Raw genomic sequence first — 25,637 nt, forward strand, 5'->3', positions numbered from 1 at the left:
CAGGAGTGATCTCAGTCAGGTTTGAGGAGATAGCGAGACACACACTTTCTACCCAGAGTGCATAGTGTGACTGGCATGGACAGGGATGGTTAGTGACTGTCTCAGGTGACCCCTCTCGCTCTCTCGTTCTCTTTGTCTCTCTCTGTCTCTCTCACTCCTCCTCTGTGTCTCTAAATCTCTCTGTACTCCTGGAAACAGCTGCTGTTCTCCCAGAGGTCACCATCAGACTCCCAGCTTCCAAATTATATAATAAAACAATACTACCAGGAGAATCAATATGAAAATTGCATGGACGCCTTTCCAAAAATACAACTCGAAAGGTAATTATGGCTGTAAGGTATTTCTTATCCTACTGAGGTTGGAGTGACACTCTAAGTTTTCATCACGAGAGCCAAGATCAAGCCCTTATTGGGCCCCAGTCTCTGTGTGTACAGCACTGTGTTGTAAGGACAGTGTTTTGTGGGCTCCGTGCACAGCCCCCTGTCCCAGACCTCTGATCCCTGAAAATGAACATGTCCTTGCCCTCCTACCCCACCACATCCCCACCTCCTTCTCACCACCCTCACCCTTAGCCCCCCCCCCCCGCCCCTTACTTATCACCCCCCTGACCCCCTGACCCCTCTCAACTAGTGTTCCACCATGTCCTGCCCTCTCCCTCAACCCCCCCCCTCCCCACCCTCTCCGTCTCCTCCCTCCTCCCTCTCTCCCAGCAGTAATACAGTATAATTGGGTGCTATAAATCGCAGAGGGGGACAGAGGAGGTCGCATTGAGGAGACAAGATTACTACAGCGCACACACACACGCACGCACACAGACACACTTATGCACACGCATGTACACGCACACACACTGCTTCAATTGGATGGTTTTAATTAGAGGGGCTTCTCGTTAGCTGCTGCAAGAAGTGACGTGTGTGTGTGTGTGTGACAAAATGTCTGTGGGTCTGGAGAGCATGCATGTGGGCATGTGTGTCTCTGTGTACGTGTATGTGTGTGTGTTTGAGAGAGAGGGAGATGGGGAGAGAGAGTATAACACACTGTGTGTGTTGAGGCCTGGGTTCAATTTAATAGCTTTGTACTTCTGAAAATGAAATTGTGGCCAGTAAATGGATTTGCTGTAGTGCTGTAGTTTTGACAGAGCTTTTCACCACTGCTTTCAGTTAACTGAGTCATTATGACCCAGGAGCTAAACCTTCAGGATTGAAAGTGGTCTTTCCTCTCCCTCCCTCATCCTTTTGCTCTCTCTCTCCTTCCCTCTTTATCTCCCTTTTCTCCCCCCCCTCTCTCTCTCTCTCTCTCTCTCTGTCATGCTCAGTGAGTGAGCAGTCTGTTTCTCTATTTCTCTTCTGTCATTACATGTGACCTCACCACTCCCAACATTCTTATTTGCTCTCTGTGATGATACCTGGGAGGGAGGGAGGGAGGGTAGGAAGGAAGAAAGGAGGGAGGGAGGGAGGGAAGGAAGGATGGAGGGAGGGAAGGAGGGAGGAGGGCCAGTGAAGAGGGTCAACGTGGAGGACAGGGAAAGATAAAGACTACGACATTTAGAGAAGGAGCAAAGATATTAGATACTATAAACTACTTTCCTGACATTAAGTAATGAAGTAGGTCCTTTTAGAGAAAGGCGAGTTTCAAGAGCTGGTATTAAGACTTGATAGCCATGTGATTATGTTGGTGCTCTGAAGACTTTTACTTTCGAGTTATCAGCTAAATCATTCATCCACACCCCGGCGATCTCACCACTCCACAGTGAATGAGTTGCGCTCCAAATGAGGGCTTGACAAAGGAAAGAAAACCAACTGATTTCAAGTGAGAAATTATCTTGAAAGTAGATCGTTCGGCTTGTGTTCTGGCCTTCATGAAGCAGCATCAACGTTTACGTGGCAAGCATTTTAAACTGAGGCATGGGGCTAACAGCTAGGTTAACATGCTAGCCGTGTACTCAGATCACATCCCAGGAAGAGCTGTGTCCAAAGGGAGGGATGGGGAGGGGGGGCTATCAGGACCAGGGCTGTGTTCTCTCCCTAGGGAAGGCCTGTTTTATTCCAGGTACCCCCCCCCAACTTCCCCCAGCTCCAACCACCCCTCTCCCCCCCAGCCCCTGTGGATCCCACCCAGGTGTGCGCTATCAGCTTCTGGGGCTGTGAAATCCCTTTTCCGACCGTGGAGAGGAGGCACACAGACCCAGCCGGCTGTGTCTGAGGCCTAGGGGAAGACAGAGTCAGGAGCAGAATGGTATTAGCTCTTTATTCACACCTCCATCTCAGCCCCACTTCTTACTTTCCTCGGCATCGCCGTCCCGCCGCCCGACCAAACTCCATGAAATGAAAAACAGAGCGGGCGGAGAGGACCGACGCGGCCACGCGGGGATGACAAATGCTGCCTCCGTGAGAAATGTTTACTTGTTGTTTAACGGTGACTCGCTCTTCTTTTTAAAAAAAAACATTGGGATTCTTTGCGACGACAAAGACACGCTTTCCGCTTGCTTTTTGGTCCTCCCTTTGTCTGACTCGCCCCTTAGCAGTGTGGAATCTCTCCTATGCTGATCAGTTGACTCAATGACAGGAAGGGCTGTGAGAAGGACGACTGGGTGCGAGTCTTCTCAGCGAGTTCATTGTGTTCCGGCTAAACCCTCCTCCGACTGTCAGTGAGCCCGCAGCCAGCTGACGAGGCACTGGGTTCTTTTCTAATTGTCTTCCCTCTGTTCCGAGCTGCCTAATCGCAGCGTGATCTCCTGCTAGGTAACGGCGACGTGATGATCGTCCGGGGATGACAAAGCCGGGCGCAGTGTTAATCTGGGGAATGGAGGAGGAGGAGGAGGAGCTGGGAGTTGAGCGAATCCAGCTAATCTCACACTCGCGCACACACACGGGCAGACAGTCGCTCCTACTGTACCGCGCATACCACACACACGCATACACACACACACACACACACACACACAGACACAGACACACACCCAGTGAGATGAAGGCTGAATCCCTCCCTGCCAAACAGCAGCTTGTTTATTGTTTTGCTGCTCTTATCGGCTTACCATGTAAGATTTCAGCAGAGACAGATCAGGGGTCTTAAACAGATAAAGAAGGCTTAGTGCCAACACTGTGACTCCCTCTTTCCCGCCTACCTCCCAGCACCCCTTCTTCCTCTCCGCCCCCCCCCCCCCCCACCCACCACCACCACTGTCATCTGCAAGGGAGGGAACGAGAGGAGGAGGGAGGGTGAGAGAGGGGGACAATTAAATACAAATAACAAGGAGATAATGTAGATAAAACCAGAATAGCATCTGCTGAGTTGGAGAGAAAGAGAGAGAGAGAGAGAGAGAGAGAGAGAGAGAGAGAGAGAGAGAGAGAGAGAGAGAGAAAGGAGATAGATTTGTCATTCCGAACTAGTTTTATGGATGTACCAGTGTGTGGGGTGTGGAAGGGAGGGATGTGTGGGGGGACTGAGGGGGAGGGGTGTGTATGTGTGTTTGTGTGTGTGTGTGTGTGTGTGGGGGGGGGGGTCGGGCACGACGACAGGAGATGAGGCCTGCTGCTGTTTTGACTTTAAATCAGCAGATTCTGTGCTAAATAATGCAAATGTGAAAACAAGTTGCGTTGCGGAGTCCTGTGTGTGTATGAAGTCTGCTCTCTGGGTGTCTAGTCATTAGCACAGCTCATTGTTGCTAATGGGGAACTGCTTCAGGAGGGAGGAACTGTGGCGGTGGATGAAGAAGCGTTTGATGTTAAACACCCTTCCATACACACACACACACACATATGGATACACTTCCTGTATGAGCATATGTACATTTTAACTCAGTGCCTGCAGACATGTGGCATTACAGCTGGTGTTTTAAGAAAATGCAGAAATAGAGACAGGGAGTGAAAGAGAGATGGAGAGAGACAGAGAGTGAGGGAAAGGGAGAGAGGGGATGCCGACATGCATGTGTTTGGGTATGTGTAAGAGCATGTGTATTTGTGCACGCATACCGGTGAGCAAGGTTAAAGCCCACCTAGCAGCTTGGGCAGGCTAACAGACGACACCGGCCTAATAACTTCAATTATCTCTGCTCTGTGCTGCAGGGCACAGGAGACAGAACACGGCCACGCATTATCTCTCTTTGATGGAGACTACGCACACACATTTACACACACATGTACACACACACACTCACACATACAGACATACACAAACACACATTCACACACACACAGAGCTCTGAATCAGAGAAGGAAAAGGGCCTTGTTCTGTGTCCTGGCTGGAAGAGAGACCCCCTCATGTGACTGAGGGCAGTCAGACCGGTGGAACAGAAACGGTCTCTCTCTCTCTCTCTCTCTCTCTCTCTCTCTCTCTCTCTCTCTCTCTCTCTCTCTCTCTCTCTCTCTCTCTCTCTCTCTCGCTCTCTCTCTCTCTCTCTCTCTCTCTCTCTCTCTCTCTCTCTCTCTCTCTCTCTCTCTCTCTCTCTCTCTCGCTCCCTCTATAACAGCGCTCATAATGAAGAAGTGTAACTTTGAGAAGAGGAGGTCATTAAACTCTTTCTTTCTCAGTCAAACCTCTTTTTAATTACCTTAGTTACCCTGACATTTAACTGTCTTCTTGTGGCATTAAGGGAGGTCATAAACTATTATAGGCTGGAGTTGGAGATCACGGTGTTGTGTGTGTGTGTGCGAGTGTGTGCATGCGTGAGTGTGTGAGCACGCGTGTGTGTATGTGTGTGTGGTGGACTCCTCAGCTCGTCTGTAATTGATCTTTATGAGGTAGAAGTGGACTCTCAGCCATCCTACAACACTCACCCTTAACATTTTATGGTACCATTTTGGCAGAGTTATACAGCTAGTTTTCATTCGCCACACAGACACGAGCGATGGAATGGGAGAGAGAATGAAAGAGAGAGAGAGAGAGAGAGAGAGAGAGAGAGAGAGAGAGAGAGAGAGAGAGAGAGAGAGAGAGAGAGAGAGAGAATGAAAGAGAGAGAGAGAGAGAGAGAGAGAGAGAGAGAGAGAGAGAGAGAGAGAGAGAAAGAGAGAGAGAGACTGAGATAAATGAGAGGAAAAGAAAAGAAGGGAAACATAGGTGTTCAAATATTTTCTCTGTGGTTGCTGAGGTGACCAGGTCTAGGACAGTGAGGCTTTGGAGTAAAATACTTGGGGAAAAACTGAGAGATGGAGAGTGAAAAAGAGAGAGAGAGAGAGGGACAGAGAGAGAGAGGTGTAAAGGATAGAGATAGAGGAAGAGTGAAGCTTTGCCAGGAAAAGGGGGTGGGCACGGTAGGAGGTGGGGGGAGACGAGGCAGCGACCAGAAAACCAATCCTACAAGATTTAAAGACAGAAAAGTTGAGAGAGAAAGCGAGAGGAGAGAAAAAGAGAGGGAAGAAGAGAGGGAGCGAGCATTCAGAGGACACAGTGTGGAGGTCGAACGCGCCCCTCTGTTTTCCTCCTCCTCCTCTCCTTCATTCTCCTCGCCTGTCAGCTCCCCCGTCCCTCTCCTCCACCAGGAAACAACTCTTTTTTGCATGAAATCCCTCCTTCCACCTCTCCACGGCAATACCGCCGACGCCCTGATGTTTAATTCATTCTCTGAACGAGGAGAGAGGAGGGACATGAAATAAAAAGATGGAACAAAAAAGATTACATTTTTCTTTGTTTCCACCCTCATAGAAGGAGCAAAGCCGGGGGAGAGAGAGACAGAGAGAGAGAGATAGAGACACAGAGAGAAGAGAGAGAGACAGGACAATGACAGAGAGAGAGAAAGAGAGAGGACAGAGGGAAAGAGAATTTGGAGAGAGAGAAGACAGAGAGAAAGAGGAGAGACACTCGGAGAGGAGGGATAGGGTTCTTTGGTGATGACAGAGGTCGTCTCCTGTTTGCCTGTCTTCTGAGGGAGCCTGTCTGCCTGCATGCTGTGTGCGTGTTTGTGCATGTGTGTGTGTTTATGTGTGTGTATGTGTGTGTACTGTTCTGCCACACTCTTGTTAGTCAGAGCTTGATTAAACATCCTTTCAGAGGCGGGATTAGGGGAGTCCCCTCAGACTCAGACCAGGAGGACTGTTTGTGTGTTTATGCATGTGTGTGTGTGTGTGTGTTTGTGTGTGTGTTTGTGTGTGTTTGTGTGCGTGTTTGTGTGCGTGGGTTTGTGTATGTGTGCATTTGTGACTCAAAGTCCGAAATCTTTTTAGTTTGTACCAGTGGATGGAAGTGGGAGCAAGCAACTGATCAATTTAAATGTCCATACAGATTACACACACCACAAGACCCATACACGTTGTCATAAAGTTCCATACAAAGCCCACTTTTTATTTAATTCATCATTGAATCGACGACAAAAGAATCCTCAGTGTAGTTTTGTAGTTCTGTCCTTGGTAGGGACAGCCATTCTCTGTGTCCTACGTCCTTTTCTACACCATCACACTACCCTACAGTGCTGTGTGTGTCTTTTGGTGTGAATGATGTTCTGTGATTTAAAATGGTTTGATGTGTGTGTGTGTGTATATCTAGTTCTGGTTCTTAGTCCTGATGAGTTGGAGGCTGTGACTGCTCCCAGGTTCTTTACATTGCCTGAGCGCACACACACACACACACACACACACACACACACACACACACACACACACACACACACACACACACACACACACACACACACACAAGCAGGGGGGACATAATGAAAAAGGCATAAATGCTCTCTGTTACTCTCAAATCAAATGTTTTTTTCAGCGCTTTTTTTGTAACGTGTATTTGTGTGTGTATGTATGTGCATGTGTGTGAAGGCGCATTGAGAGGGATGGCAAGAGGCCCTTTAGGTAGATGATTTAGATCTGATTAGATAAGGGGCTGGTCGGAGAGAAAGAGAGAGCCACAGAGAGAGATACTGAGAAAGAGATACAGAGAAAGAGAGAGCTAGAGAGAGAGAGAGAGAGAGAGAGAGAGAGAGAGAGAGAGAGAGAGAGAGAGAGAGAGAGAGAGAGAGAGAGAGAGAGAGAGAGAGAGAGAGAGAGAGAGAGAGAGAGAGAGAGAGAGAGAGAGAGAGAGAGAGAGACAGGCACAGAGAGAGAAAAGAACATCATTTCATGAGGATGGGTCAAACACAACACAGAACACACTGATGGATTGATACCATAGGGAGCCATCTGACCGTTTGTGTCTGTCCTTTCTCTCCACACACACGGGAAAGATCCGTCCTTCCTTCTTTCATTGAGTAATTGATTGAGTAATTGATGACTGATTAATTATTTCATTCAATCCAACACAACAAAACAACGGACAGAGAGACTGTATTCGCAGTGTATTCCCAGTAATACACTTTCGACAAACAACCTTATATGCAGCAGACTCCTTGGTAATGTGTGTCTTCTGGAGTCTGTGTGAGAGTGTGTGTTTGTTTGTGTGTCTTTCATGGGGGTCATGGTCACTTGATGGATCCTCTCTGGGAACTCCCTGTCCCAACTACCCAATGGGACACTGACCTGCTGATTATGCAGGGGTCAGGTGGGTGTGTGTGTGTGTGTGTGTCAGTGTGGTGTTATGGAAGTGCAACTACAGTCTCCCTGGGGTTGTACATGGGTCAGTGTGCCTGTTAATGTGGTGTGTATGTGTGTGTGTGCGTGTGTATATGTGTGTGTGCGGAGTGAAGGTGATACAGGAGTCAAAATGGGCCCGGAGGCAATGCTGAGTTGGCAGTGTTGTCATGGAGACCTGCCCTGAACCCTTGCCAAGAAAAAAAGTCACAGCCTATTGTACCCAGGGCCAGGGGCTGTGTGGGTGTGTGTTTGTGTGTGTGTGTGTGTGTGTGTGCGTAATCAATGGATCTGTAAAATGTCTCATCTCTGATGCTGTGTGTCAATATCGCGGATGCTCCCACAACAGCCCAGTGTCAGCCCTCGACCTCAGAAAGAGCAAAGGTTCCAGAATGTTCTCAGCCTTCTAGAAGGTACTCATGTGGCCCTTCTGAAACGCTTTCTGAAAGAAATCATTGTGTCTGGGATGGATTTGTCTCCCTGCTGTCAATACCAAGCTTTAAGAGCAGGATTGAGAGAAAGAAAAAGAACGAGAAAGAAAGAGCATAACAGAGAAAGGAAAGGAAAATCAGAAAAAAAGGCCTTTTGGAAAACCTCCACCCAGGCAAGAGGACCACGCCATGCTGCCACCTCCTCATCCTGCCAGGCCTCATCTCGCCAGGCCTCATCACCCCCCCAGGCAGATGCTATTGTCAACCAAAACACACAGTCGAGGCGGAAAATGAACCAATGATGTATCAAATGTTTCTTCTGAGGATCCTAACCCACGCACTTTTGCATAAGGAGCAGTAAGAGGAGGTTTTATGCAAGGTCTGTCTTCTCCAGTGATTGTTGACAGAGGGGGGTATCTCACAAACTGTTAGCTCAAGCCTGTATTGTATAAGACTTAATGTAGTGTGAAATTAAAAACCAGCGCCCCCCACCACCCCACCCTCCCAACCCCCAACCCCAACCCCCCCAAAACAAGCCCAACCTCTCCAAACAGCATGCAGGCACTTTGGATCTTCATGCATGGTCACTAGGAGATGAGGCCTATCCATTCTGGTGACAGGGTTGGAGGAGGACGAGAGGCAGGGGAAGAGGAGAGGAACGAGGCAGAAAGGAAGAGAATGCTAACGGGAGGAGAGGAAGGGGGACATGGAGGAGGAGGAAGAAGGAGGAGGCGCAGGATGAGGAAGGAGGTGAAGGGGGAGAATGGGGGAGATGGAGGATGACTGTTTGGGATGGAGAGGCAGATGTGCGAGGATGAGTTGAGAGAGGAAGGATGCTGGAGGAGGATGAGGGAGCGGCTGAGAAGACGAGAAAGAAGAAGAGGAGGGCCAACAGGCGTTGTGGGCGAGGGGGAGAAAGAGAAGGGGTCAGGTAGTCTGTGGAAGAGAAAAGAAGAAGGAAGGAGAGACATGCATTAATATGCTGCTCAGAGAGACACCCAGCAGCCCTACTTCTATGTACTGTGTGTGTGTGTCTGTGTGTGTGTGTCTGTGTGTGTCTGTGTGTGTGTGTGTCTGGGTGTGTGTGAACGTGCCTGTGTGTGAGTGTTGAGCTGCCGGGCAAAAGTTGTCACCCCCTACTTGCAATCTCACACTGGGTCAAGAAGATGAAGCCAGCTCCATGGCGACCCTCGGGTCACAGGGCCCCGCCCCTTCATCTCACTCCTCTATAGAAGGAGGGATGACATGTGGCGTGGCTCTTTTCATTTCGCTCTTTCACTCGCTCTTTTTCTCCATCCTCCCCCATTATCATCAACTCCACATCCCTTCACAGTGCACTGGGCCTCTCTCTCTTTCTCTTTGTTTCTCTTTCATTCTCTCTCTGTCTCATAGAAAAGACAGCAGTGAGCATCAGCTTCAAAGTGGTTCATGGGCAGCCCACACCAGCGGTGTGTGTGTGAGTGTGTGTGTGTGTGCATGTTTGTGAGTGTGTCAGTTTGAGAGTGCGCGTACAGTGCTCCAGACAGAGTGGGTTGTGGTAGGTCAGGGGAAGGCAGCATTGACAGTTGCGTGTCATGTGTCCCGCCCCTGTGTCTTTTCACCAGCCATGTTTGGTCACTGCTCCTGTCACTCAACCGTCACCAAAAAGATTAATAAGTGACATACTCACAGTGATTTGAAATCTTCAGTCTGAGCCCAGCTAAAGATATAGCTCATCGTGTGTGTGTGTGTGTGTGTGTGTGCGTTTGTGAGTGAGTGTGTGTGTGTGTGTGCCTCAGGGCTGTGCCGCGCCTTGGCGCCAGTGAAGAGGCAGCCAAGCAGAACCAGCTGACAGCTCCTCTTCTCCTTCCTTCTCCCCCTCTCCTGTCCTCCTCCTCCTTCCCTCCTACCCTGTCTAGTCCCCTGGCCTCGACCCTTAGATAAATACACCAGTTCCCAGCAGGAGGTTACATAGATGACGTAGCATGTGTGTGTGTTCTCTGTTTAAAGCCTGTATTAAAAAAGTGATTGGATTAAGCCCCTTGTTTTATGACTGTCCAGCCCTCACCTCCCTGATGTCTTTTTCATCCTCCCCTCCACCCCTCTTCCTCTCCTCCACTCCTCACCTCCTCCTCCCCCTCCCATGCTCCCATTCTGTGGGGGTGGGAGGTGGGAAGAGGCGCCTTGAGTGCTACCCTGGCCAGACACGGGGTGTCAGATCAGAGAGGTCAGCAGTATATGATCCAGCCCCTGGCACCAGAAAACACAAACGCATACACACACACACACGCATACACACACACACACACACAAACACACACACACACACTGATGCTCTTACGCGTTTTTTGATACTGTTTAAACCAATGGTAAATTGAATCTTGGAAGACACGTGGAGGTTGGAAGACTTTGGAAACTTTGGACCTTGGGAAAAGATTCGGGTTGTAGTGGTCCGCACTCTGTATTCCAACCCAAACCCCTTCCACTCAGGAGAGAGAGGCGGAGAAAGAGATACCCGAGGAGAGACTGCAGGGAAACTGTCTGTCTGTCCACATCAGTTGAGTGTGAAATGTCAGTGAAAACTCTAAGGAACGGCTCAGGCATTGTTGATGTTGTTGTTGTTGTGTTCCCACAAACACAGCATCAAGCTCTCTGAAACTTTCAATGAGAATCCGGTCCGCTCTAGGAATGGTCTGATTATAGTGGAACGTATGAGAGGGGAGCGAGGGATGGGGCATGCAGAAAGGGGCTCTGGCCCCGCGGAAATGCAAGAGAAACAAATGGATTGTGAGCGCTGTGTGGTGGAGGGAGGGAGAGAGGGCTGGAGGGAAGGTGGGAGGGAGAGATGGAAGAAGGGAGGGACGGAGGGAGGCAGGCAGGGATGGAAGGAGGGAGGGATGGAGGAAGGGAGGGAGGGAGGGAGGGAGGGAGGGAGGGAGGGAGGGAGGGAAGGAAGGAAGGAAGGAAGGAAGGAAGGAAGGAAGGAAGGAGGGAGGGAGGGAGGGAGGGAGGGAGGGAGGGAGGGAGGGAGGGAGGGAGGGAGGGATGGAGCTTGCGCGCACGCTGTGTTCAGAACGACGGGCTCCTCTCTCTCCTCTCTTTCTCCCAGGGGTGAGGCTGGGGGCTCTCTCTTTTAACACAGCTCCCTCTCTCCCCCTCTCTCCCCTCACCTCCCCTCTCCCTCCAGCGGACTACCTGCAGGGAGAGCGTATGCTTATTAACATTCCCTTTCAAACAGCTTCAGAGTTGTTTGGAGCCTCGCAGGCGAACACAGAACCTGGGGAGGAGGCCAAGGAACAGCTACACTCATGCTAGACCCTGCGCTGCCTCCCAACTTCTGTGTTGAGGGCTCAGAGTACTTGTGTGTGTGTGTGTGTGTGTGAAGGGGTGGAGAGGGGGGGGGGGTGGGGGTAATGAAATAATTCGGAAAGTGCTCCGGAGGGGGAGAGAAGGAGAGAGGGAGCAAGAGAGAGGGGAGGGGAGGGGAGCGAGGCCCAGCTGTAATCTGCTGTAAAATTGTCTGGAATTGTAATTCTGAAGTAAACAAGAAGACGATAGAGAATGTGTTGACGGCAGCCGTTCCATGTAATGAATAATTCTACAGGCTGTTTTCCTGAATGGTAAGTGTGAGACCCCCCCTCTCTTTCCTCACACACGTGTGCACACACACACACATAGTGAATGCGACCTCATCTCCAAAACTCTCACAAAGACATGAAAGGCACGACCACTGTAGTTGTGTCATGACGGCGATATGCGCCACAGGAGTTCTGTCTAGTTTAACTGAAGCAAGCGTTTTTAAAATAGAACGGCTGATGACATTTAAAGCAAACATCCTGTTCTTGTCTTTTTCGCCCTGGCTCTTACCAGACGGACTTCCTGGAACGACAGAGCAGTTTTATTAAGAGTCTCTCAGAAGCACCCGCCGACCTTAGTTTATGTCTGACTGTGGCTGGTAGTTATCTCTCACTGTGCTTAGAAAGGACTGATTTATTGCTGGGATCAAAGAAACAGCGTTGACAATTAATTTCATGTAATAGTTCTATAATGCCTTGGTTAAAATATGTCCCTTTAGTGATATGGGACTGAATGAATTAGAATTAATTCCTGTTTAATTGTTCCTATATTTCAGCTGCATGAAGGGGGGAGGGGGGTTGGGGGGGGGTGCGGCGGTGGTAATTGATGTCTTCCTGGAGAGAGAGAAAGAGAGAGAGAAAGAAGCCAGGGTATGGAGAGAGAACAAGAGAGAGACAGAGAGAGAGACAGAGAGAGATAGGGAGATAAAAAGAGTAATAGAGTGAGAGAGAATGAGAGAGGGCAGGCCTGGTACTGGAGGGGAAAGATTGAGAGAAAGAGGTGGGGGACAGAGGGAGGGCAGAGGTTGGCAGGGGCATGGAGAAGTGAGAGAGGAGGCAGAGAGAGGGAGACAGAAAGAGGGGGAGGGAGGGAGGAGAAGAGGAGAGAGAGAGAGAGAGAGAGAGAGAGAGAGAGAGAGAGAGAGAGAGAGAGAGAGAGAGAGAGAGAGAGAGAGAGCAGGGCTGGCAGGGGAAGGAGGGCTAATTGCAGTAGATTGCCTTATCTCCCTGTAATTACGCCTGTCTCTCTGGAGTCCCCCGGCTCCACACAGCCAATCAATACTGTCCGACCTGGAGAGGGGAGGAGGAGGAAGAGGGGGAGGGGGAGGAGGGGGAGGGGGAGGAGAGGGAGGAGAGGAGGAGGACGGGGGAGTGAGGTGGAGATGAACCGTCCAGTCAGGGGGCTAGGCGTCCTGGTCGTGACAGACCCCAGACAGAGAGGGAACAGGACAGAGGACAGAGAAGGTAGCATGTTGTAGTATCTGTGGTGCCCACCAACCTGTATTTGTATGTACTTACTTAACCTTTTATTTAAACAGGCAAGTCATTAAGAACAAAGTCTTATTTACAATAGCAGCCATGCGGCGAAGGGGAAAGGGCTGCAAAAATAAAACAAGTAATCTGAGAGGATCAACTGTAAAGACAAGGGCAAAAGCATTAAAACAAAACATGCAACATCAAGGAGGAACATCAAGAAATGGCATGCAGACTGGGAAGAATTCAGTTGCATGTATCTGTGAGAAAATCCTTGATTGAATCCTTGATGGGCGATATGGTGATTTTTCCAGTTCCAGAGACTTGTGTAATGTGTTCCAGTCAGTGGCTGCAGCAGGCTGAAATGATGAGAGACCAAGAGATGGTTTCGATTTGGGCACTTCTGAGTGTGAAGGGAAGACCGGGTGTTGTACGTAGAAGATGCTGGGTTCAGTAAGTGTCATGGGTATGAGGGTGACAGACCTAGGAGGGTGACATCATCTGTTCACAGCACAACGTCCCTGCTCTCCCTAACAGTATTCAGCCTCGAAAAACATAAAGGACCAGTCTGCCTTTTTCCCCACCAACAGTAACCCTGAGTCTGTGTCCATCTTCAGGGGATGTTGGTGATGGTTTGGAGGGAGTAGAGTTGGGGTGGGGGGGAGGATGGAGGGGGGCTGTTACGGACATCAGTGTCGGACACAGTGCTGGTGTCTTTAACACGGCAGAATGGTCGCCAGGCACGTCCTGCTGTGTTGCTTTTGGTCCCCTGGGCCGTGACCGGCCAATCGGAGCGGAGAGATCAATGCTAGTGAGACCGCACATCGATGAGCCTGCCGTTATGGAGTGGCCAGACCATCAAAGGGTCACTGTGGGAACCCTTTTAATCACGGGCGGTTGCCTGGACGACAAACCGATACTCGCAGACAGACAAACGGATTGCGGTCGCTAACGAGGGTCTCCGAACTGGCGACCAGAGATCCCCAAAACTTTCTTTGTTTCATCTTGCTTCCTCCACCCCCCCGACAAGGTCAAACACAGAGGAAAATCCTCCCACCCACCCCCACCACCTGCTTCATTTTAGACACAACCCCTTGATGCAAACAGTGTGAGATGTTTCCTGAATGTGTCTCTGTCTTCCCCAGGACCAGGGAGACTGTGTGTTCACACAGAGTGTGTGTTCACAGAGAGTGTGTGTTCACAGAGAGTGTGTGTTCACAGAGAGTGTGTGTTCACCAGGGCTCCGGGCCCGCTCCTCCACATCTCTAGTCATCTCCTCTCGTCATCTCTCTGCTCCTAATACAGCTTAGCTCTCTAAGACCAACTCTTTGAAGAGGCTGCTGCTCTGAGAGTCTCTCTGTGCTTCCTCTATCTCCTTCTCGCTCTCTTTTTCTCCCTCTCTCTCTCTGTCTCTCTCTCTCTCTCTCTCTCTCTCCCTCTCTCTCTCTATCTCTCTCTGTATGGGTCTCTCTCTCCCTCTGTCTTTCTCTCCCTCACTCACTCTCTCACAGTTTTTCAGTCAGTCAGTCTGTCTGTCTGTGTGTCTCAGTGTGTCTGTCTGTCTGTCTGTCTGTCTGTCTGTCTATCTCTCTGACTTTCTGTCTTTCTCTGTTGCAAGGGGGAGTGGGGAGGCAGTGTGTGTGTGAGTGTGTGGGTGTATGAGTGTGTGTGTGTTAGTGGGGGGGGGGTGGAGTGCTTTATCGTCTCTGCTCCTTCAGAGAGAGGGAGATAAGAGAGGGTGATAATGAGAGGGGATTGAGCCGAAAGCCAAGCGTGTCGGTGAGCTGTGTAATTGTAAGGGAGAGAGTGAGCGAGAGAGAAAGCAAGAAAGAGAAAGAGAGAGAGAGAGGAAGGGAGAGGGAGGGGACGTCCTGGGCTCCAGGATTACGGCGTCTTCCTCGGCAGACTGTCATTTCCAGACTGCTCACTGCTTCCTGCACACACACAGAGGCAGGAGCCCACCGCTCTCACCGACCAATCACAGCTGAGGCACGACACACCTGCCAGCATGCTGTACTGACCGGTGAGTGTGTATGTGTGTGTGTGTGTGTGTGTGTGTGCATGTGTGTGCGTGTGTGGTCAGGTGTGGTCAGGGGGCCCAGGCCTCGTTAAACAGAGAGCAGTAAGGGATGCCGGCATCCTGGCACCTCTGTGTGGTGTCGACATTAATCACCTGCTCTGGGACTGGCACTTTGTAGCACATACACACATTTAGTCTCTCTCTCTCACACACACACACACACACACACACACATACACAAACTGCTGCAACCTGACCCAATACTTAACATTCAGCCTCAAGCATCTGGGTCAACAGGGCCAACTCTATCAGTCTACACCCTCTCCTCTCCTCCTCTCTGTTGACTGGTTAATCACTACCGCTAATTACAACCCATGCTATGCTTCAACAATGCAAATGAGAGCCTGTTGGAAAGAAGGTATATCAGACAGACACACACACACACACTCCACCACCCTAAACACATGCTGTTTAGGTACCAAAGGTCGGCCCTACGCCTTGCCTGCCCCAGTCTGTATGTATGCATGCATGTATCTTCCTGATATCTATTCATAGATTCTCAACTATTCTTCTCGGCCTCCCACTGGCACTGGGAAAAACAGATTTGTTAAACTCTAAAGAAGAAATGGTCCTCAACACCATGGCCATACTGGGCAGAGGACATCCAAACACACCAGTCACTACCTGGATGTTACTAATAGTTGTTCCCCAACTAGAGGTATCAGGACCTGTATGCGGACTTTACCTAATTATAACAATAGTGCTGGTTTACTGAGTTTAGCCTGTGTGAGCCCCAGGGCCCTGGGTCCATCTGCTGTGAATGTGTGTGTGTGTGTGTATGTGTGTACACGTATGTGTGTGTTGGTGTCCATTAAAACTTGGACTTGGAGCCCCAGGCAGTCATGAGTCTGTCGGCCCAGCGCCAGCCCAGGGGAGGAGGCCTTGCCTTGGGCAGAAGAAAAGCAGGGTATGGCCTGCTCTCTGCTTCTCCAACCTAGTTCTACAGCTGGGTTCTTGTTCATTTTATATATATATATATATATATATATATATATATATATATATATATATATATATATATATATATATATATATATATATATATATATATATATATATATATAATATACTGTATATAATATACTGTATATAATATACTGTATAAATAATACCGTATATATAATATAATGTATATATATATACACACACTATTTGTTGTGTGGGTGTCATGGGTTCTCTCTGCAGTGTATTGATTGATCAACTCTTCATGTGTTAATTTGAAAACAGGACAGTGACAAGATCTTTGTAGCTGTGCCTATTTTGGTGTGTGTGCATTTGCGTGTGTTGGTGTGTGTGTGTGTGTGTGTGTGTTTGTGTGTGACAGCAGGCTTGCTGTTAGAATATAGAATTAGATACTATCTCTGAGGATGAGTTATTTTGATGGTGAATGTTATCTGCTCCAAACAAACAATCACACGCTCACACACACACACACTCACGCACACACACATACATACAGCTTCATTAACAGAGGTAACAGAACAGCCTAGCTGCTGAGATGTCCTGCCTGAGGGGGGTTGCTCCTCAGCTCTCTCCTTAGTGCTCTGGCTAGCTCTCCTAGTGCCACTGACTCCCTGCTACTGTAGATCATACACCAAACACTCCCTGCTACCAGACACTATACCACTACTGCACACACTACCTGCCAACAATTAAAGGCTGGATCGGTACGTTTTGAGAACCTAGCCATTTTGGCTTCATTTCAAAAGGATTCAAACCAAAATATCCCACATCCTCCCTTCAAAGACACTCCCCAAAACACATGAATGTACTGCTTGGCTACTGCTAGGAGGGAGGTAGACAGACAGACAGACAGACAAGTAGCCCGTCCAATCATTGGATTTGGTCCGAAAGCCGTCCAATCATTACATTCGGTCTGAACTATATATGGCTATGAACCAATCGGATTACTTGATTTGAACATTTTATGCACTACGTATAACCAACGTGTACACAGGCGATGCTGTGTCTACATCCAAAATGTATATATTCTACATATCTTCTTTGTCATGGTGGTACTTGGCTGTTCATATACCTCTGCCACCAACATTCCTGTCTTTAAAAAATACAGAAATCAAAGATTTCACGGTGAAATACTTTTCAACAGACGTACTGTATTTTTCACATCCTCTACAGCCTTCAGCTGAAAGGATCGCATCTTTTCCTTTCTGTCGTTCTGTTAATCTCCTCCAGCTCCTGTGTTCTCTCTCTGCGTAATACAAGATCAGAGAGGGGTGAAGGAGTCACCATTCCTGCCCAAATGTTCATCATGAAAACATGAATGCAACACATTGTATGTGTCTCTTCAGCACCACTGTTTCATTTGTTGCGCTGTGCCGAAGTATGCAGCCTCCTGGCCCCTGTGTGGGCCTGCTCTCCTCTCTCTCAAGGACTACACCACACTAACACGCTGGATCAACCCAGTGAGGCTGGGAAAGGAGCGCTTCACTTGTCAGTGGAATCCCATCCGTTTCAAACTTGCCAGTTTGAAAGTTCCTTAAACGCAAAAGTTTTCGCATATTTTACGTTACGAGTGTTTTCCGGAGAGAGACTGATGAGCGAGCGAGTGTTGTAAATGCTCCAACAGTGTCTGGTGTCTCGTCTGGGATGATGGCTCTCTGCTTTTCCAGAAACACTCCGTCTGGAACTGATGGGTCACGCCAGATAAGATGGTATCGCTATGGCGTTTAGCACTTCCCCATCTGCTCTGATTGGTCCATGCAGAATCACCTGCCATCCGCATATCCCCATCCTCAGAGGCTCAGACAAACTGTCCAATGATCATTCAACCTCAGCAGCAAATGACCAATCACCTTTGTTTGATGGTTTCATTGGCCTTCTGATTTGAAATGAAATTCTAGCAGTGCTGTTGATGACCCAGTAACACTCCCATTACCAGTAAAACAGTCTATTGTTTTGGCAACAATGAGAGGTTATGACCTTTACTCTCTCTCTCTCTCTCTCTCTCTCTCTCTCTCTCTCTCTCTCTCTCTCTCTCTCTTTCTTTTTCAGTATTCCTCTCCCTATCCCTCACTCTCTACCTCTTTCTCACTCTTGCTCTCCCCATCTCTCTGTCCACCTCGCAGACTGCTCAGTAATATCATTAGCAGCTAGCTGTCAGCCAGGTCTCCAGGATGCTGTTCATTGTGTGTGTGTGTGCGTGGACGTGCATTTGTGTGCTTGTTACTGGCCTCTTCCTGCCTCGGTCACTTACAGCAAATGGACAATTTGTTTGCACTGAGCTAAGTACCGTGTGTGTGTATGTGTGTGTGATGGTTCTCAGGCCTGGAAGCAAGTCTCTTGCTGGACAGATGGGCTGTGGGGATGAATGGATGCCTCTATCCTGGAGAGAGACTGTAATTGTGTGTGTGTGTGTGTGTGTAAATGTATGTGTATGCATGAGCTCTAACAGGGCTGTTTACCCTCTGTTGCTGGCTGGAGCACCAGGGCCACTGAGGTTGTGTAGAGTTCAACTCTGCTGTCTGATTGGAGGAAAACTCCCTGGAGCCAATCAGAATGTCCCATTAGAGTCCATCTGTCTATTAGGGCAGCAAGTGTGTTTTCTATGAATATTGTTATGTTTATTTGTTTACTTGAATTTGGAGCATGTTAGAGGTAGCAGGTGAAGGTTAGGCCTTCCAAACACATACACACATACACACGTACACACAGTGTTGCCCGTTTGTGTATGCACATTTGCCTGTGTGTGTTTAATTTATAGTGTGCGGTACGTGACTGGGGCCAAGTGGTCCCGTGTTCTCCCACTTTAATTAAAACCTCAAATATTTCTGATTGACTAGTGGATGGATGTGTATGTGTGTGTGTGTGTGTGTGTATGTGTGTGCGTGTCTGTTGCTTCATGTGGGTGTCTGTAATTGACCAGTCAATCAGAGTTTTTGAATGACATGAAGCAGACAGGGCAGAAATACAGAGCACTATGTTGCCCCTGAAAACACACACACACACACCTCTCTGTAACCCCCCCACCTTCTCTCTCTCTCTCTCTCTCTCTCTCTCTCTCTCTCTCTCTCTCTGTCTCTCTCTCTCTCTCTCTCTCTCTCTCTCTCTCTCTCTCTCTCGCTCACGCTCACGCTTAGCAAACCTGAATGCTATAACAAGCACAACCTTGAATGAGAAGATGTACAAAACAAGCACATAAACCCACATAAAACACACACAGGCATGCACGCACACATTCCAGTAACCGCACACACACACACGCTGCTAAACTCCACACCTAGCCTGACCACAGAGACTCCCCGCCCAGTCGAAATGAATGAAACAAAGATGTGTTGTTGTGAGTGGTCCGCTTGACTCCCTCTGCCTGGCCATCTGCGGCCAGCCAGCTCGACGGGGGGGTGGGGAAATGAGGTCAGCGCCGCGTTTGAAGCCGGAGAGCTGCAGGAAAACGAGGCGCCATGCAGGGACGGGAAACACACATGAAAGACAATCAACCTAAATAGGCAAACACTGGCCTAATGCAGACAGACCTAATGTAGAGTGTGTGTGTGGGTGTGTGTGTGGGTGTGGATGCATGGGAATCCAAAGACAGGGTGCAGCTCAAAGCAGTCAGTTGAAGGGTATTACCCCTCAACAGGCATAAATATCTAACCAAATACCCTCTCCCCCATCATGACAGTCTCAGCACATCAACTGTGGGGAGAGAGAGAACAGAGAGAGAACGATAGCGATGGAGGACTACAAGTAGGGAAGGTAAAGAGAGGCAGGGAAAGGAAGAGTAAAGATGGGGAGCATTGGCGGAGTGTGTCTGGCCCCTGTTTCTGTCAGGGGGACATGACAGCTGTGAGGAGGACAAGCTGTTTTCTCCATTTTAACACACCGCCTGACAAGCTGGCTGTGTGTGTGTGTGTGTGTGGCTGTGTGTGGATGAGTTTTTGGTGGATGTGCGGGTGCATTCGAGTGTGTTTGCGTGTGCGTGTGCGTGCATGCGAGTGTGACAGGCTGGTCGTCTCCATGGTGCCAGAGTAGTGTTCTGAATCCAGACGCTCCCTACGGGGTGCAGACCAGCCCAGTCTGTGTAACTAGACCTCCGCGCCCCCCCTCCCTCCACCCGTCCTTCCATCCCTCTCCTCCTCTTCCCTCTATCCATCCTTCAATTGACCACCAAGACCCTTTGCTCCCTCCCCCTCTCACCCACCCCTCCAATTGTCTGGCTGGGAGGAGAGAAAAAGAGACAGGGTGAGTGTGTGCGAGAGGGAGTGAGAGATGGAGGGATAGGGGCGGGGGTGTGGGGGAGCAGGGGTGTGGGGGGGCGGGGGTGTGGGGGTGTGGGGGTGCGGGGGGGTGTGGGGGGGCGGGGGTGTGGGGGTGTGGGGGTGCGGGGGTGCGGGGGGGCAGGGGTGTGTGGGTGGCACCCGTTCCCTTCAGAACAGACTCCCTCCCTCCCTCTCTCCTGCCATCCCCTCCATCACTCCATCACTCCTTTCTTTCCCTGTCTGAAGTTGGTGTCCAACCACAGGGGAAAGTGCGGGATATTTATAGAAATATTAAAAAAAAGACGGTTGGCGCCTCTCTTTGGCTGGACACTGGGGATTAGGTTTCATTATTTATGTGTCTTCTCCTCCTTTTTCTCCTTCAATCCTATCCCCCCCCCCCCCCCCCCTTCATACTCTTGCTAACAGGCTGCAGTCTCCTAATTATTGGGCTTCTATGAAACTCCAACCATGAAGACATGAGAGAGAGAGGTGTGTGTGGGGAGGGGGGGGAGGAGAGGGATGTACAGTGAAGCTGGCTTTAGTCACTGCTGTTAGTGTCTGGGCCGTGTGTGTCGATGGTGGATTTCAGATAGTCAACGAGGATGTGAGAGAGAGAGTGATGGGAGAGACAGGGTGAGAAAGAAGGGGAGAAGGAGAATAGGAGAGAGTTTGAGAGAGAGAGACAGAGAGCCTTTACCTGTTTACCTAAGTGTTTACCTGTTATGGTCATCAACCTGGAGTCATCAGTCTGAGAGACGTGTATGTGTCCAGGCATGAGGCCTATATTCTGGGTAGGGATCATAGATGCGTCTGCTTTAACTGGATGTACTGATGCTGTCTCTAGAATATTCCGGCTGCTAAGAGGATGTCACTATACTGTGGCTTCCCTTGGGGCCACACTCCACACGCACACACACACACACACACACACACATAGACACATATACACACTTCTTACAGTTTCATGGCCTGCTCAGAAGCTGCGTCTGTGTAGGCTGTTGTTCCCTGGAGACTGTGGCACATGTCTCTCCTGTCATCGTGTGAGGCAAACATGTCTGTGTGTGGGGGTGGACGCACACACACACACACACACAGGCTGATAGACACGTGGGTGGGTGGGCTCACACAAACACGTCTGTACGAATCTCTTCAGCCCCTGTCTCTGGTGTTGCTGTTGACAGTGGGGGTGGGGGATTGCAAACCAGCGTTGATATTATGATCATCGTAAAAGTCGTTAGCCTGCTGGCCTGGGATTGGCTGTCAGTCGTTAGCCTGCTGGCCTGGGATTGGCTGTCAGTCGTTAGCCTGCTGGCCTGGGATTGGCTGTCAGTGGCGAGCGTGTGGCAGCCGAACCATGTTTATATCTCTGGACTGTAAACTTCTTGGCAGCATGCAGACCAGTCTCGCTTATAAAGTTTGCAGACATTATGTGCGTGTGTGCATGTGTGTGTGCACAGAATGGGTTGAATTAGACACACTATGGGTTATTTAAGGACTTAACTTCTCTAACTCTGACACACAAACCATGGCAGGGATGCATGGAGAAAAACAGAGCAAGAGAGTGAGAGAGAGACAGAGAGAGGATGTTAGGGAGAGATTGAGGAAGAGAGAGTGGGAGGGAGGACGAGATAGAGGATGAGAGAGAGAGAGAGAGAGAGAGAGAGAGAGGGAGGGAGGGAGGGAGGGAGGGAGGGAGGGAGGGAGGGAGGGAGGGAGGGAGGGAGGGAGGGAGGGAGGGAGGGAGGGAGGGAGGGAGGGAGGGAGGGAGGGAGGGAGGGAGAGTTCCGGTGTTCCTCTGTGCCAAGGCAGTAGGGAACAGGATTCTCACATCCGTCTCACACCAGTGAACAGGTGTGTGGGTCAGGCGTCTGGAGGGTGTGTGTGTGTGAGCGTGTGTGTGTGAGAGTGTGTGTGTGTGTGAGAGTGTGTATGTGTCTCGGGACTTGCTATAGAACATGTCGAGACGTAGCGTTCAGTGGCATGGAACTGATTGCCCTGCCAAACCCTGACAATTACCATCCAGGCAGAGACACAGACCACACACAGACCACACAGACACACACACTCACAAACACACACACTTCTTCTGACACTTCGGCATGGCTTGGAGGGTGGAGCATCTGAAGATGAGGGGAGGGGAGTTGTGTCTCTGGGAAGGGGTTGTCATGACAGCATCAGTGATGCTGTCGTTCTGCTGTCACTTTGGTGAAAAGAGGGCAATGATGTCATATAGAGGGACCAGTTATGTCATATATAGAGGCCAACAATTTTACAAGGGGGACCAGTGATGTCATACAAAAAAGACAGTGGTTCCATAAATAAGTGAAACTAATGCCATACAGATAGGACACTGATTTCAGTGATCACACAGAAGACAGTGATGTCCTACCTTGGGATTTCATAGTCAGGACCTGGCAATGCTATACAGAAGGGATAGGGATGTCACAATGAGATGATGGTGATGTCACAACGAGTGGCAGGATGACCGCCAAATCAGCCTTAGTCCCCAGGTGCACCTGCTCTTGGTGTCTTCACTGTCTGTCTCCTGCATCTTCTCAAGTGTGATTGCTCAATTCAATACCAGCTCATTACATGAACTACCAGCTAACCAATCCACCTCACCTGTGTGTGCGTGTGCTCATCTCCACGTGTCAGTGTGGGCACGCGTGTGTGTGCCTACGTGTGTGTACAAATGCATGGGTGTGTGCGTTCACATTAACAGAACTATTTCTAGCCCCCATCATTATCTGTGTCCCGGTGTTGAACGCTTCCTTTATTATGCTAATCCCGCTGTATGTTTCCACGGCATCGTAATTGTTTAGCTGCTGCAAGTTTGACGGTTTGTCTCGTCTCCACTCTGTTCTGCTCTCCTCTCTAAGTACGACTCTTTCATCTGCGCCCACCACTCCAAAGATGCTCTCTTCAGTGTCGTCTGTTCTGCTGACTCCTAAGTGAGTCAAGTTTAGGATCTAAAGAACCCAACTTTGGCTGCGGTCCCTTTGATCTGGAGCGATCCGCAGAGAGAGCCGGCCCTGTCGCAAAGGGGGGTCTCCTCTGACAGGAAGTCGGTGATTGTGTTTATATAAACACATTGCCTTCTTTGGTGAAGCGGTTGTCGTTCTCTTGGATGCAGTGAGTTGAATCTCAGCAGATCCCCACCTGCAGGGTGGAGGAAGTATTGCAGGCGGCCATCTGTTCTAAAACTATTCTCTAGAGCAGAGTACAGCAGAATGGAGTATAACAGAATAAAGCAGAGTAGAGCAGAGTAGAGTACAGTAGAGGCATAAGTGAGCAGAGCAGAGTAAAGCAGAGTAGAGCAGAGTAGAGTACAGTAGAGGCATAAGTGAGCAGAGCAGAGTAAAGCAGAGTAGAGCAGAGTAGAGTACAGTAGAGGCATAAGTGAGCAGAGCAGAGTAAAGCAGAGTAGAGCAGAGTAGAGTACAGTAGAGGCATAAGTGAGCAGAGCAGAGTAAAGCAGAGTAGAGCAGAGTAGAGTACAGTAGAGGCATAAGTGAGCAGAGCAGAGTAAAGCAGAGTAGAGCAGAGTAGAGGTCAGTAGAGGAAAACGGGAGGAGAATGTACAATGTTGATTCTGACAGGCTCTTGGCAGGCAGTATGCTCTAAACTAACCAGCCTGCTCTACCATACCTGCCAATGGAGGGAGCTTTGTAGGACCGTCCTGGAATACTCCCTGCAGTGTGCGTATGTGTGTGTGTGTGTGAGAGACAGAGAGAAAGAGAGAGAGAGAGAGAGAGAGAGAGAGAGAGAGAGAGAGAGAGAGAGACAGAAAGAGACCCCCCCCCCTCCATCCTCCCAGGCAATGTTTCAGCAAAAAGCGGAGGGGGGCCTGTGATTTTTGGGTTCAAGCTACAGGAGTGTTGTTAGCGTCTATGTATCGCTCCAGGCCTCCCCTTCCCTCCTCCCCTTCTTCCCTCCTCCACTCCTTCTCTCCTCTGCTCCATCTCTCCATTCCACAGCAGAGTCCTCACTGTACTTATTTTTGGAAAGGCGTGGTGGAGAGGTGGGTGAGGAGGTGGGAGGGAGGACAGGTGATTGGGTTTAGGACAGAACAGGCTGCTGGTTGGACAGGAGAGCTTAGGAGAAGCCAACGAAATGGACTGAAAGAGGAAAGGATGATAGGAGGAAAGGAGGGAAGAAGGAAGAGAAGTGGCGGTTCAACTGCAGGGCTGTATGTGCTAAATACAGGGATAAAGAGAGGGATCAGGGGAAGTTTGGCGGAGGAAGGGAACGTGAAAGACTCCCAGTCCTAAAATGAGGGAAGGGATAGATCGAAAGTGCGGGTAGGGAGTGAAGAGAAGAGAGGAAGGGAGGGAGGGAGGAGAGGAGGGGAAGAAGGAGGGATTTGAATTTTGCCAGCACGGGGCCCCCTGAGCTGAACAGAGGGATGAAGCGAGGGATGAAGGGAGGAGAGGATGGGGAGAGAGGGAAGGGCTTTGTTGTGCCTTCAGGCTCTTCAAAGTGTGCTGGTGCTTCCTGATGGAACTGGCTGGCTGAAAGAAGGGAGTGTGTGGAGGAAGAGTGTGTGTGTGTGTGTTTGGAAAGAGTGTTTGTGTGTTGTGCAATGGTGTGGATGTGTGCCTGACTTGGAGTGTGTGTGTTGGGGTGGGGTGCTCCCATAGGCAGGAAAACAGTACCAACCAGGTGGTTAATATTCCATCCTAAATTACAGCAAATGTAAACTCTCAATCTGAAATCTTCTGCTGTACTTTATGCTTCATTCTTTGTGAATGTCGCTTTGGCTAAAAGCATCTGATAATAAAAAAATATCTGTTTTTTACAGGTTCCACATGTGATGGTCTTTGCTCTATACGGCACTTTTTATTCTTTATGTCTGTGCGTGTGGGTGTGAGTGCGTGCGTGCGTGGTGTTAAACAGTGAGAGGGGTTCATGAGAGGTGTGCCAAGGTGAAGAGCAGCCAAGTCTGATCAGCTTCACCTCCAACACGGCGCTGTCAGTGACAGAGGGAGGGAGGGGTGGAGGAGGGAGGGGTGGAGGAGGGAGGGGTGGAGGAGGGAGGGGTGGAGGAGGGAGGGGTGGAGGAGGGAGGGGTGGAGACTGTGTGGAGCGATATGTGCGATGGTAGAGGGGAGAAAGGAGCACAGTTGAGGAGGTAGATGGACAGACAGTAAATAGAAGTGGAAAGGGAGAAAGCAAGAGAGAGAGAGAGAGACAGATGGAGAGAGAGACAGAGAGAGAACGAGTGATAGAGAGGTGAGATGGAGTTGCCGGGGAGGCAAGGCCGGAGGAATTGATGGTTGTGGACATAAAGTCACCCTTTTCTCTCTAGAGAGGTCTGTCACAGACACACACACACATTCATCTGTGTCTTTTGGTCCTTGGCTGTAGCAGGCCTTGGCCTAACACACACACACAACCTTCACTCCCACCCCTGGATGATGTGTGTGCGTGTGTGTGTGTCCTCTGCTGTGCTCCCGGGTGTTCTAGGTGTGTAAGGCTGGTGCCCTGACAGACAATAATCAGTGGTGGATATCGACAGTCTCATCTATAAGGTCACACTGCTAAGCCCTGTGGGAACACGGATGCCAATCTAATTCTTCTCTCTCCCTCTTTCTCTCCTTCCTCTC

At 49.7% G+C, this 25,637-nt stretch overlaps 1 protein-coding gene across 1 annotated transcript in view; it reads left to right on the forward strand.

The window, feature by feature from the left end:
- The window catches only part of rbfox3a (RNA binding fox-1 homolog 3a), a 218,308-nt gene that overhangs the window by 8,645 nt on the left and 184,026 nt on the right, over nt 1–25,637 (forward strand). The window lies entirely within an intron of this gene.

The sequence above is a fragment of the Hypomesus nipponensis genome, chromosome 13 (assembly GCF_054491055.1).
Source record: "Hypomesus nipponensis isolate SF chromosome 13, ASM5449105v1, whole genome shotgun sequence".
Lineage (NCBI taxonomy): Eukaryota > Metazoa > Chordata > Actinopteri > Osmeriformes > Osmeridae > Hypomesus > Hypomesus nipponensis.